This window comes from Haliotis rufescens, unplaced genomic scaffold (assembly GCF_023055435.1).
Source record: "Haliotis rufescens isolate VD_foot unplaced genomic scaffold, xgHalRufe1.0.p SCAF_35, whole genome shotgun sequence".
In the NCBI taxonomy this organism is placed as follows: Eukaryota; Metazoa; Mollusca; class Gastropoda; order Lepetellida; family Haliotidae; genus Haliotis; species Haliotis rufescens.
The window spans coordinates 1,527,657-1,539,941 of record NW_025964057.1 but is presented as its reverse complement, the minus strand read 5'-3'; the positions used below and the strand labels follow the sequence as shown (position 1 = coordinate 1,539,941).

At 39.6% G+C, this 12,285-nt stretch overlaps 1 long non-coding RNA gene across 1 annotated transcript; it reads left to right on the top strand.

The window, feature by feature from the left end:
- The first annotated feature begins 10,566 nt into the window (after positions 1–10,566).
- Positions 10,567–12,280, top strand: LOC124124441. Its single transcript, XR_006859485.2, has 2 exons — positions 10,567–10,728; positions 12,157–12,280. It is a non-coding gene; the product is annotated as an uncharacterized LOC124124441 (long non-coding RNA).
- Positions 12,281–12,285: the final 5 nt, after the last annotated feature.

Genomic DNA, 12,285 nt, shown 5'->3' with positions numbered 1-12,285 from the left:
TATCTGGTCCAGTAGATGGTCTTGATTGTTCACTGATCTAGTCCAATAGATCCTCTTTGTGTTTGACTGTTCTAGTCCAGTAGATCATGTTGATGGTTGGTCTATCTGGTCCAATAGATCGTCTTGGTGTTTGACTGTCCTAGTCCTGTAGATTATCTTGATGGTTGGTCTATCTGGTCAAATAGATCATCTTGGTGTTTGACTGTTCTAGTCCAGTAGATCATGTTGATGGTTGGTCTATCTGGTCCAATAGATCGTCTTTACAGTGGACCAATCTGGTCCAATAGATCATCCTAATGGTTGACTGAACTTGTCCAATAGATTGATGGTTGGTCTATGTGGTATAATAAATCATCGAAATGGTTGACCGATCTCGTTAACCCTTTGCCCATCAGGTCAAATAGATCATCTTGATGGTTGGACTATCTAGTCCAGTAGATTATCTTGATGGTTGGCCTATCTAGTCCAGTAGATTATCTTGATGGTTGGCCTATCTAGTCCAGTATATTGTCTTGATGGTTGCATAGCTACAGATAAGCTGCGTAAAATACCCCCCAAATGTATTCAAAACCCAATTACTTTCAATTAACTTGTGTACAGAAACGCATGCATTAAATTAAAAACTCAATTGTTTGAAAACAGTACGCATAAATACCCAGAGGAGCTTTTTCAGCATGCGTTCAACGGAGCTCATTTCCAAAACACAATTACGAGCAAATTTACTTTCCGAGCCAAGGCTGTATTTAGAACCGTTAGATACATCTAAAATATTATTTCATTTTTTTTTAAATCTCAAAATGCTTACTCATTTTGGGAAAACCCCAATGGAGTGATGGATAGATGAGTGAAAATTTAAATAGAAACCTTTGAGTGAAAACTTAATTGCTCAAAAAGTTATCTGGAGCTCTGTGGTTGGCGTATCTAGTCCAAAAGATCATCTTGATGGTTGGCCTACCTAGTCCAGTAGATTATCTTGATGGTTGGCCCAGCTAGTCCAGTAGATTATCTTGATGTTTGCCTATAAACTTAACAGTTGACCAGTTTGGTTCATTTGATCCTCTTGACGATTGACTGATCTGGGTGATAAGATCACTTTGATGATTGGTCCAGTAGATCATCTTGACAGTTTGACTATCTGGTCAAATATGTGATTGAGCTGAGTTTAATGCTGCTTTGGACAGTATTGGGGTGTGAAACCAAACTCGATAGCTCCTTCATTTGACAAGATAGGCCAGCCGTCAAGACCAGATCAGTCAACCGCCTTTACAGTTGACCAATCTGTTCCAATAAACCGTCTTAATGGTTGACTGAACTTGTCTAATAGATAGCATTGAAGGTTGGTTTGTTTGGTCCAATACATTGTCTTGGTGATGGACTGCTGAGTGCTCTCTTTCAAATGATCATCTGGACAGTTGGCCTCTCTGTTCAAATAGATCATCTTAATGGTTGGCCTCTCTGGTCAAATAGATCATCTGGACGGTTGGCCTCTCTGTTCAAATAGATCATCTTAATGGTTGGCCTATCTGTTCAAATAGATCATCTGGACGGTTGGCCTCTCTGGTCAAGTAGATCATCTGGACGGTTGGCCTCTCTGGTCAAATAGATCATCTGGACGGTTGGCCTCTCTGTTCAAATAGATCATCTTAATGGTTGGCCTATCTGTTCAAATAGATCATCTGGATGGTTGGCCTATCTGTTCAAAAAGATCATCTGGACGGTTGGCCTCTCTGTTCAAATAGATCATCTGGACGGTTGGCCTCTCTGGTCAAATAGATCATCTGGACGGTTGGCCTCTCTGGTCAAGTAGATCATCTGGACGGTTGGCCTCTCTGGTCAAATAGGTCATTTGGACGGTTGGCATCTGTTCAAATAGATCATCTTAATGGTTGGCCTATCTGTTCAAATAGATCATCTGGATGGTTGGCCTCTCTGGTCAAGTAGATCATCTGGACGGTTGGCCTCTCTGGTCAAATAGATCATCTTAATGGTTGGCCTATCTGTTCAAATAGATCATCTGGACGGTTGGCCTCGCTGTTCAAATAGATCATCTTAATGGTTGGCCTCTCTGGTCAAATAGATCATCTGGACGGTTGGCCTCTCTGGTCAAATAGATCATCTTAATGGTTGGTCTCGCTGTTCAAATAGATCATCTTAATGGTTGGCCTCTCTGGTCAAATAGATCATCTGGATGGTTGGCCTCTCTGTTCAAATAGATCATCTTAATGGTTGGCCTCTCTGTTCAAATAGATTATCTTAATGGTTGGCCTCTCTGTTCAAATAGATCATCTGGATGGTTGGCCTATCTGTTCAAATAGATCATCTGGATGGTTGGCCTCTCTGGTCAAGTAGATCATCTTAATGGTTGGCCTCTCTGTTCAAATAGATCATCTGGACGGTTGGCCTCTCTGTTCAAATAGATCATCTGGATGGTTGGCCTCTCTGTTCAAATAGATCATCTGGACGGTTGCCTCTCTGGTCAAATAGATCATCTTAATGGTTGGCCTCTCTGGTCAAATAGATCATCTTAATGGTTGGCCTCTCTGTTCAAATAGATCATCTGGACGGTTGGCCTCTCTGGTCAAATAGATCATCTTAATGGTTGGCCTATCTGTTCAAATAGATCATCTGGACGGTTGGCCTATCTGTTCAAATAGATCATCTGGACGGTTGGCCTCTCTGTTCAAATAGATCATCTTAATGGTTGGCCTCTCTGTTCAAATAGATCATCTGGACGGTTCATCTGATCCAGTAGACCGACTTTGCAGTATGCAGGTCTGGTCCAATAGATTGTTAAGTCTTTATGGTTGACCAATCTGGTCCAATAAATCGACTTACTTGTTAGCATACGTGGTCCAATATATTGCCTTGATGATGAACTGATCTGGTCCAATCGATTGTCTTTACAGTTGACCAATCTGGTCCAATCGATCGTCTTTGCAGTTGACCATTCTGGTCCTGTCGATAAACTTGATGGTAGAAATGGCGATGGCTGGCCTGTCCAATATTCAGTATTGAAGTTCCCATGTATGCGAAGAATAGATGAACAAATATTGACATTTTTGAAAGTTGTTCAAAGCAGGACTGCTTGAGAAGTAATTTGTTTTTGATTTATGTGTAACTTTTATATCAATATTTTCACAACCTACATTTGAATTTATATTGTTAATGTGCAGTCAATACTTTTTTAGGGTCATGATACGTCTACCTCACAACATGATACCCTGTTATATAGTTGGAAAATTGCTGAGTGCAGCGTTAAACAACAAACCTGTGTTTGTTCTAGGTAACCTGTCTGATGACATTAGTACATGCAAAACACATAGTGAATGTGTCCGGTAAAGCAAAAGCAGTCATAATCATCACATTTTCATTTACAATCAAAGTATTCTGCCGACTCTTGCAACAACATGAAACCTGTATGACCTTGGGAGACCCGACCTATCTCATTTGAGCTATTGGAATCTCCTGCTTTTGATTTAGTGTCAAGCAGTTGAAACAAAGTTTGTGAAGATAGTGATATTGTTCAAGCAAACTGCTGTCGCCCCTTACTATGTCATGGATGTTTAAGTCTTGTCTTGGTGTTATTGTTTGCTGATTAGTTTTTATTGTTCAAGGACAGGACTACTGGCATTAATGTCACGAAGCATTTGAGGCCATGTTTTGACCCTCACATTAATTTGGCGACACATTCATGATTTACAGTAAATAGTACTTTTTGAAAATCAAAACAGGATTAAAGTGTGAATTCAGACATGGATAGGTATATTATGTATCAGACATATTGTCAAATATAAATTGATAGTGCATCGACACGATTCATGACGTGCTTGAAATTTGAAGTTAATAAAAAATAATGCACATATTTGGGGAGGGTCATGGAAATTGACACTTTATAAAAAAAATATTAATTGATTTTGCTTTTTCAGGCAGGGTCATAAAAATAATAAACAAGGACATGGGGTTTTCCAGAAATGTGACAAGCATTGCAGGAGGGTCATCATCTTCAGTACATTAGTGCAACAAAAACATCTGACCCATCACCCCCAGTAATAAATGACCGGTCCCTTACCTCAGTAGATGGTATGAGGAAGAAGTTGAGCCTACTGGCCACGCCAGTGTTTATGTTGATGTCCCGTTACATGACTGTCGTGCGCAGTCCACGGGAACATGACTTTCGCATCTTTTCCTGTTTACCCACATAGTGGTTTATATAACAGATATTTCAAAATATCATTTCGAAGTGCCTGGAATGGCCTATTATTGGTTCTTTGTTAGACAGATATTCGTTATTGTTTCATTGCCTAGTTGTGTTAATTAAGAGTACTGAGTTGAAACAATTTATCACTTTCAATTGAAGTATTTCAGTAATCAGGTCATTATCAAAATTTGTACCCCTTTGTCATTTGATGGATGATTTCCGGATGCGGTTTTATCCCAGAAACACTGCTGATGGTTTGGTTGAGTTGCAAGCAGTGTAGTCATTGGTCAGTTTGACCAAGCTTCATTGAGATGGGTTTACTGTTCCATATCTATGTAGTCCTGTTGAATAAACAAAAATAAAAATTGAAAATTCAAACTTTTAGTGATTTAACAAGAAACATCTAAACTTAACAAATAGTTGGTACCGGTATATTATGCCAACACAAAGAAACATAATTTTGAAATATTTCAAATATACTGGAGAATCGGTGGAAATCTATTGTCCTTGGTGTAACCATTATAGTTACCGATCTTCAATTGAAGTGTTTCAGTATTCATGTGTGTCTGGTCCAGGTTTTATTTACAGCCCACCATGACACGCCTGGAATATTGCCAGGTGCAGCATTAAACAACAAACTACTCTTGTTCGGAATTTTGCAGTCATTTCTTTCAAGACTATTTTGAAAGTAACAAATACAAGTTGTTAGAGCAAGCACGCCAAATATTGTCTTGATACATGTTCATTGTACTTCTGTTTATCACTTTCAGTATTTAGTAATCATGTTCTGTTGACAAATGCAAGTGTAATTTGATTTTTTTTGGTAAATAAATTGTTTCATAAGGTATTCAGCTATTTGATTTTTTAGTGAGGAAGTGACCATGGCATGGGCGAGTTGAGTTGAGGTGAACTAGGGGTTTTAAATTATTGCACTTACGTTGTGACGTGCGTGTGTGGTGTGCTTGTGCTAGCCCACTAGATACCATGCCGTAATTTAACATGAATACCCCACTCACACATTATACTGACTCTGAGCCGACCAGTCCTTGTTTTGTCCCTTAAAGCTGAGGGTCAGACAGAGTAACAACAAGTACCATTGTTTAAACAAGTACCATTGTTTAACGTCTTTTGACATGACGCGGCTAAGGGATCGAACTCCCAAACTCCCCTCTGGGCAGACGCTCTATCCACGAGTACTGAGGAGGTCCTGACCCTGGAATACCCTCATGGCTGAGGCTCGTGACTCCCAACACAAGTACGGCATTGTGTTGGCGCTGGGGTAGCCTAGTGGTTAAAGCATTCACTCATCACCCCAAAGACCCAGGTTTGATTCCCGACATGGGTTGTACCATGTGTGAAGCTGATTTCTGTTGGCCCCCAGCCGGGATATTGGTGGAATATTGATAAAACCATCCTCACTCACTCCTTGTGTCCATTCCCGCACCTCTCAGAGTGATTGGCATATCACAGAGTGAGTGAGTTGGGTTTAAAACCGCTTTTAACAGTATTACAGTTATATCACGGCATGTCAGCTTAATGTTGGGGGAAAGCCTGAAGTGATGCAGGTCTCCTACGTTTACCACTTTGGTGAAACCAACAAGCACAAACCAACATCTGAGGACACGTCAGAACAACCATTTGCGAACTTTGACCGACCACTGAAATGACTAACAAGAAGTCGACATAAGCCAATTAGAAAGCAGCTTTCTCTAGCTTTACGGCACTCGTTTCAACCTGGCGACTTCCATTTCAGACTACGCTTGAAAAGTATGTTGACACAGTTCTCGATTAAAATTTTGAAAACTGAACAAATGAACATTCCGGAATGTCTAATATATGGTTGAGAACGAACAATCCGGAATGTCTAATACATGGTTGAGATTGTATGGCAGTGCTCCCCACATACTGTGCAACGCCTCAAATGTTTATCCCACGGAAGTGAGAGATAGACTATAACTTTGAAAGAATCAGTCGCACGGGCCGTAACTGTCGTTCGGAATACACTGTGTTGACGTTTTCGAGATTGCATGCCTAGAAAACACATTCCAACTGTCACTTTCATGATCTGGTAAGCAACAATTTGATTGGTCAGATGAAAGGTCGTTCTGAAGTGATCTGTAATGGGATGTCCTCAGATCTTTGTTTAGCGATAGCGACAACTAAGATCTTATTTTAATGAGATTGAGGTATGGTGCTGACAAACCTAGAACATAATCCGGGCTAACCAGGATTCGAACCCACAATCATAGGTTTCTGGCATGCCCAGTGACGCAACACTGCGCAGCAAATCATGGCGCCTTAGACGACTGGGCCACCCGTGCCCCCAGCACATCACAGAATAGAAGTGGGATGGCAAAAGGAGCGAACATGTTCTCATATGAGTTCACATTTTCTGAAATCTGTGGCAGCATTGCCATTATGACCATTAATCCTTGTGGTCTTCCATAATTATACCAGTTTCCCCTTGGGGATTTTGTCCCCAATGTGGACTTCATGGATCGGATGGACGTGGTTCGTTGCTCTTTAGGTCAATCACTGGATCTGCTCCATCCTCAACTATTTACAGGCAACAACCATTTGGCTGCAATATTGCTGATTGTAGCAACAATTTAAGAATTGTCTTCATGATTATTTTTAAAACAGTGAAGACAAGTATAATGGCAGGCACATCACGTATGGTGTTCATTCATTGTTTTTGTTTTGTTTTGTTTGTTGTTTAACGCCACACTCGGCAATATTCCAGCTATATGACGGCAGTCTGTAAATAATCAAGTCTGGACCAGACAATCCAGTGATTGACATGAGCATCAATCCACACACTTTGGATACGATGACATGCATCAACCAAGTAAGCGAGCCTGACCACCCAATCCCGTTAGTCGTCTCTTACGACAAGCATAGTTTACGTGTACTCATGTGGAGAATGAAACCCTGATGTCCAGATGCTTTAACCACAGCCCTGTGAAGATTCCGGGGTAGAATAGGTCTTCAGCAACCCGTGCTTGCCGTAAAAGGCGACTAACATGATCGGGTGGTCTGACTAACTGACTTGGTTGATGCATGTCATCGATCCCAATTGGGTGGATTGATGCTCATTATATTAATCACTGGATTGTCTGGTCCAGACTCGATTATTTACAGACCGCCGTCATATAGCTGGAAAATTGCTGAGTGCGGCGTTAAACAACAAACAAACCAACTTTAACCACAGCCCTAACACTGGCCCTTAAGCGCCAACAGAGACAAAAGGGAGAGGTGAAATGGGGCTTAATGTTGTGTTAGTGAGGTACCATGCCAAAGTATACTGACCAGTCCTTATTGTATCCCCTTAAAGCCAGGCAGGGAAATGAATACCATCTTTGTATGACACAGCCGGGGATCGAACCACTGATATTTCGCTTTCTGGGCAGATGATCTATCCACAGTGAGCAAGTTGGGATTATTGCAGCTCTTGCCATGACTTTCAGTTTTACATAACCAGGCTGTTTTGGAGAAAGGCTTTTGTGTAAACTTGATATGGTTATGAAATTCTACCATGATCTAGGGCAAATAGGTAAATGGAGACAAGTAGGATGATTGTACTAGGAAGAACCATCAACCTGTGAGATTGAAGATTGATTGCTTCTGTTTCTTTTTAGGGTAGAAATACTTATTCATGTGTTAGGAGAAAAGTAGCAGGATTAGGCCCAAGTGCCAGAGAGCAAATAAAAGATGTCAGCTTGACTGCAGAAATGTACTGCTTGACTATAGTCCATTTTGACCAATAAACTTAGGCAGTTAACAGAGTTATTTTAATCAAAAGAGTTTGATAGCACAAACTAAATGGACCACTTGAGGGAATGGAGATGTGTTAGGACTCATTTCGCATGACGATAAACATTTTTTTTCTGTTGGGAGGAGCTGAAATTATCATGGATAGTATTTTATTAGTTGTCCAGGAGTGGCGTGGGGATTTCGGAACCTCACCGCTGACGAGAGGTTCTCTCTGTAACAGAGAAGTCCAGATCAGAGTTGATAAGACATACTATCAGACTCTTCTATGCATCCCCTAGGTATGTTGCGTATAAATACATCAGGCAACAGAAACACATCCAAGGAACTATTGTGTATAATATTCAAGAATTCTGTCTCCAATAGCAACAAATCTGACTTATACTTTGTGTGAGCTACAGACAACATCATTCTCGGAACCAAGGAGTTGTAAGAATCAGTTTCTGAGGTAGAAGTGTATCCTACCCGACATACCACGGAAACATATCACAGCATGTGGGTGGAAAGCCCAAAGTGACACTTGTAGTAGACATTCATCAGTTCAGTGAAACAAAACAGCACAGGTATTGTGTTGATCATAACAGTGTTGACACTACAATCAGCAAGTCCTGATGGGCCTAAGGGAGACAATTCTGCACAGCTACCCAAGCCTCCCATAGAGACAACAGACAGACTCATGAAAAGTAAACATTTTTTATTCTCACATGATTATGAGTAATTAAATAGTACAACATGACAACAGGCAACTTCCAAATAGAATAAAATTGCTTTCTTAACATCGTTATCACACACACAAAACATAACTTCCAGGAACGCAGGTAGTATCAGCTTCAAGTCCTTAATGAGAGCACAACCTGGCGAGCAATTCAGAATGAGGAACATGTACCACACAACTGATTGGGTGGAAATTCATGATTGCATATTTTAGGTATAAAGAAACCTGTGAAAATCACAAATATTAAGAGGTATTTTTGCTCTAACCAAAGAATTTGACCTAAAATCCTTGAGATGCAATATGTTTTATTGTAGAGTGACAAGTATCAAGTGTTCAAAGGTTATTTCATCTTATTGGGGTAGATTCTCCTCCGCATCACGCCCTCTGTGCACAGTCTGTACAAGAAATCATACGTACGGAAGATCTGGATATACCACTGAAATCAGAGCCAACTAAAATGTCCAATAGTATTCACATAAAACATCAACTAACTTCTACCAATAATTTCTGATTACATACTTTCAAAATAAAATCCAATAAAGTATTACTCTGATTGATATAACCTTAGTGGAATTCCTCTGAAAAGGTGCTGCAAGTGTTGAAAGAACTAAATGAAAAGAAAAGAATTTACTGAAAGCGGTAACATAAATCCGGCTGGTCAGGCAGACGAGCATCCATTCAGAAAGACACGAGATCAACGATGAGCGATTCCAAACTGTATTTCAAGTTGTAGTCTGTGTATGATCACGCGGCCTGACCAGTAATGAAAGATGAAACTATCAGATAGTTCTGTATGCTAACCATGCTCATAAGGTTGTGGTAATACCGCGCATCTCACAAACCTATCTTAACCTCTAATCAATGCACAGCCATATTCGGTTCTCATTATTATTTTAGATTTATGAAAAAAAAAGGTCATGAAGGCATAAAGTTCTAAAGAGCAGGGGAAAAAACCTTTGTCAAAATAGATAGAAATTGACTGCAAAAGAAACTGTTTAGCAACTGTGAAACACTGTTTAACAGATAGAACATATCAAATATTGTGAAGAGAAAAGTCAAGCATTAAAAAGATTTATGAAAACCATGCAAAATATACGCAACTTGTACGTACCCATGTAGCTGGTAGTCGAGTTATTGTACCAGTACAAGGTCAGTCCTGTGCAGGCACAAACTAGGAACAGAGCTCGTATACCAGGAAGTTATAAATGTTTTCAATTTTCAACAAATTAAGGCCAGACACGGCACCTTAAATTAACATAATTGCTTCAATATGTCAAAATCGAGATTTTGATTTTTTTCGCATATATAATACATGTACTTTGTGATGCAACATGTTTTTTACGATATTGTGTACATTTACTGAATAAAAAACGTTATTAAAATCATAATGTGTGGTATTGTTTTTAAATATGATCGTAATCAATGTGGAAAAACCTGAACTTTCACCCATGACAACGCCCCCGCAGCTGTAACGAACCCCATCATGTTATACATCGATAGAAAGCTGATCGTTTCCGCCATCTTTCTGTGCAAAAACATTCTAAAAATAGATATTCCACGTGAGGCTATCGTCGGTTTTTCCCGCGAGTCATTCGTACGTAAATTACCATTTAAGGAGAAATATCCCGTAATGCAACATTCGGGAATATTCGTTCGATCCAAATAAAGTAAAACGTATCCCACAATGCACCATTCGGCTTAGCAACAAAACACCGGTCTTTTCCGGTAGGTATACAAAATGGCGGCTGCTTTGCGAAAAGATTGACAGGCAAACATCGTTTTTGATATTTTCTTAACTGAAAATTGTTGTATTTTTTTAAAATGAGATCAAAACACGGGTCAGAACACGCCTTTGGTTAGAATAGGAGGCGAAGGACAAGTCAGTTGAAGCAGGCACGTTCGAAATGCGGTGTTAGAGTTACGACCCGTGTTGACAGCGCGATCATCCCTGTGTCAGATTCTGACAGCTTGGACGTTTTAGATGCATCGGAATCATCCGGGGACCACGCCGTTGGGGAAAACATCCCCGTTGGAGACAATGAAGGTGAGAATTCTTTTTTTATTGAATGCAACTTCACGCAGCGACATAAAACTATCAAAATTTAAAGCTGCTGAAAATATCAAATCTCCCGTGCTTGACAATGATGAACCAAAACCTCAATGGATGTTAATTGACATGAGACAAATGAATTTATTTTTTCAAGAGATTGAATGCCTATCATGTCACGAACAGGGTTCTTTGTTGTTTGAAATGAGTGAGAATTTTGATAGATTTGGATTTGCTGTAAACGTTATGTTGACATGTCAAAACTGTCAGATGTGTGTTGCCAAAAATTACACTTCACAAAGGTAAGGTAATCAATCTGGTACCAATCCCTTTCAGGTCAATGACATTTTTATGCTCTGTCAGAGGTAGGACTCAGTCATGCTGCAATGAAAAGGTTTTGTCTGGTTTTTGGAATGGAAGGTCTCCATCCTAAGACATTTCAACAAAAACAAAACATTCTTTCACAGGTTGTTGTTGAAAATACTAAGGAAGTTTTGTCAACATCAGACATTGTCTCGATGCAGAAATTGCAGAAAAGATGGTACCTGTGTATCAAAGAATGTCTGATGAAAACCTCCTTAAGAGGATGGTGAAAGGCAAGACACAGAATGCTAATGAATGCTTGCATTCCGTGATCTAGTCCCGTTGTCCGAAGACCGTTTTTGTGGGTGCAAGGCGGTTGCATCGGGCAGTGGCATCTGCAATTGCTTCGTTCAATGAGGGTACATGTCACATTACTCAGGTAATTAACAAGCTTGCAATAGAAGCTAATGAAATAACAGCAGCTTCTATTGAAAGACTTGATAATGTGAGAACCCTCAAAGCAAGGAAGTAAAGCCAGGAGACATCTAAGATAGAACGTAGTGCAAAGTGGGAGGCTAAAAAAAGGGACCGAGTTCATGTTGAGGCAGCTGAAGGCTTGTTGTATGGTGCTGGGGAGTTTTAAGTCCTGTTATTTCTTTGTACATGCATTGTTTTATGTATCTTGAATACATCCCATCAGTAAACTAAGATTTTGTAAGTGTTTAATAGGTGCTGAAGGAAGAAAACCATATACAAACTTATTTCCTCATTTTCTCCATTAACGTCATTTTGGATCTTAGTGAACATAGATCTCAACCATTATTGGCCCGATTTGAATGAAATTTGGTGTACATATAGGCAGAGGATTACTTTACACAATAACAGAGAGACTTTTTACAATTTGTTGGCCATTTTGATTTTAAAAAATAAATTATGGGTAAAAATCAACCTAAAAAATGTGAAATTTTGAAAAATTATTTTAAAAATATATACCAGTCTTTTTTTAATTTTTCTTTCTGTCATTGTATGCAACACCATACAAGCTTTGTTATACAATTGAAATTATATAAATATCTTTATTGGTCTTAGAGAAAAACTGAAACTAATTTCCATCTTTTTCAGGCTTGCGGCGGCCATCTTGGATGTTTCCATGGCAACCGGTGGCAACATCACCTGGAAAAGACTCCATTTCAATTGTTAATATGTATACCTCAAAGTTGTAACCAATTAAAACTAACAAATACTTGTGAA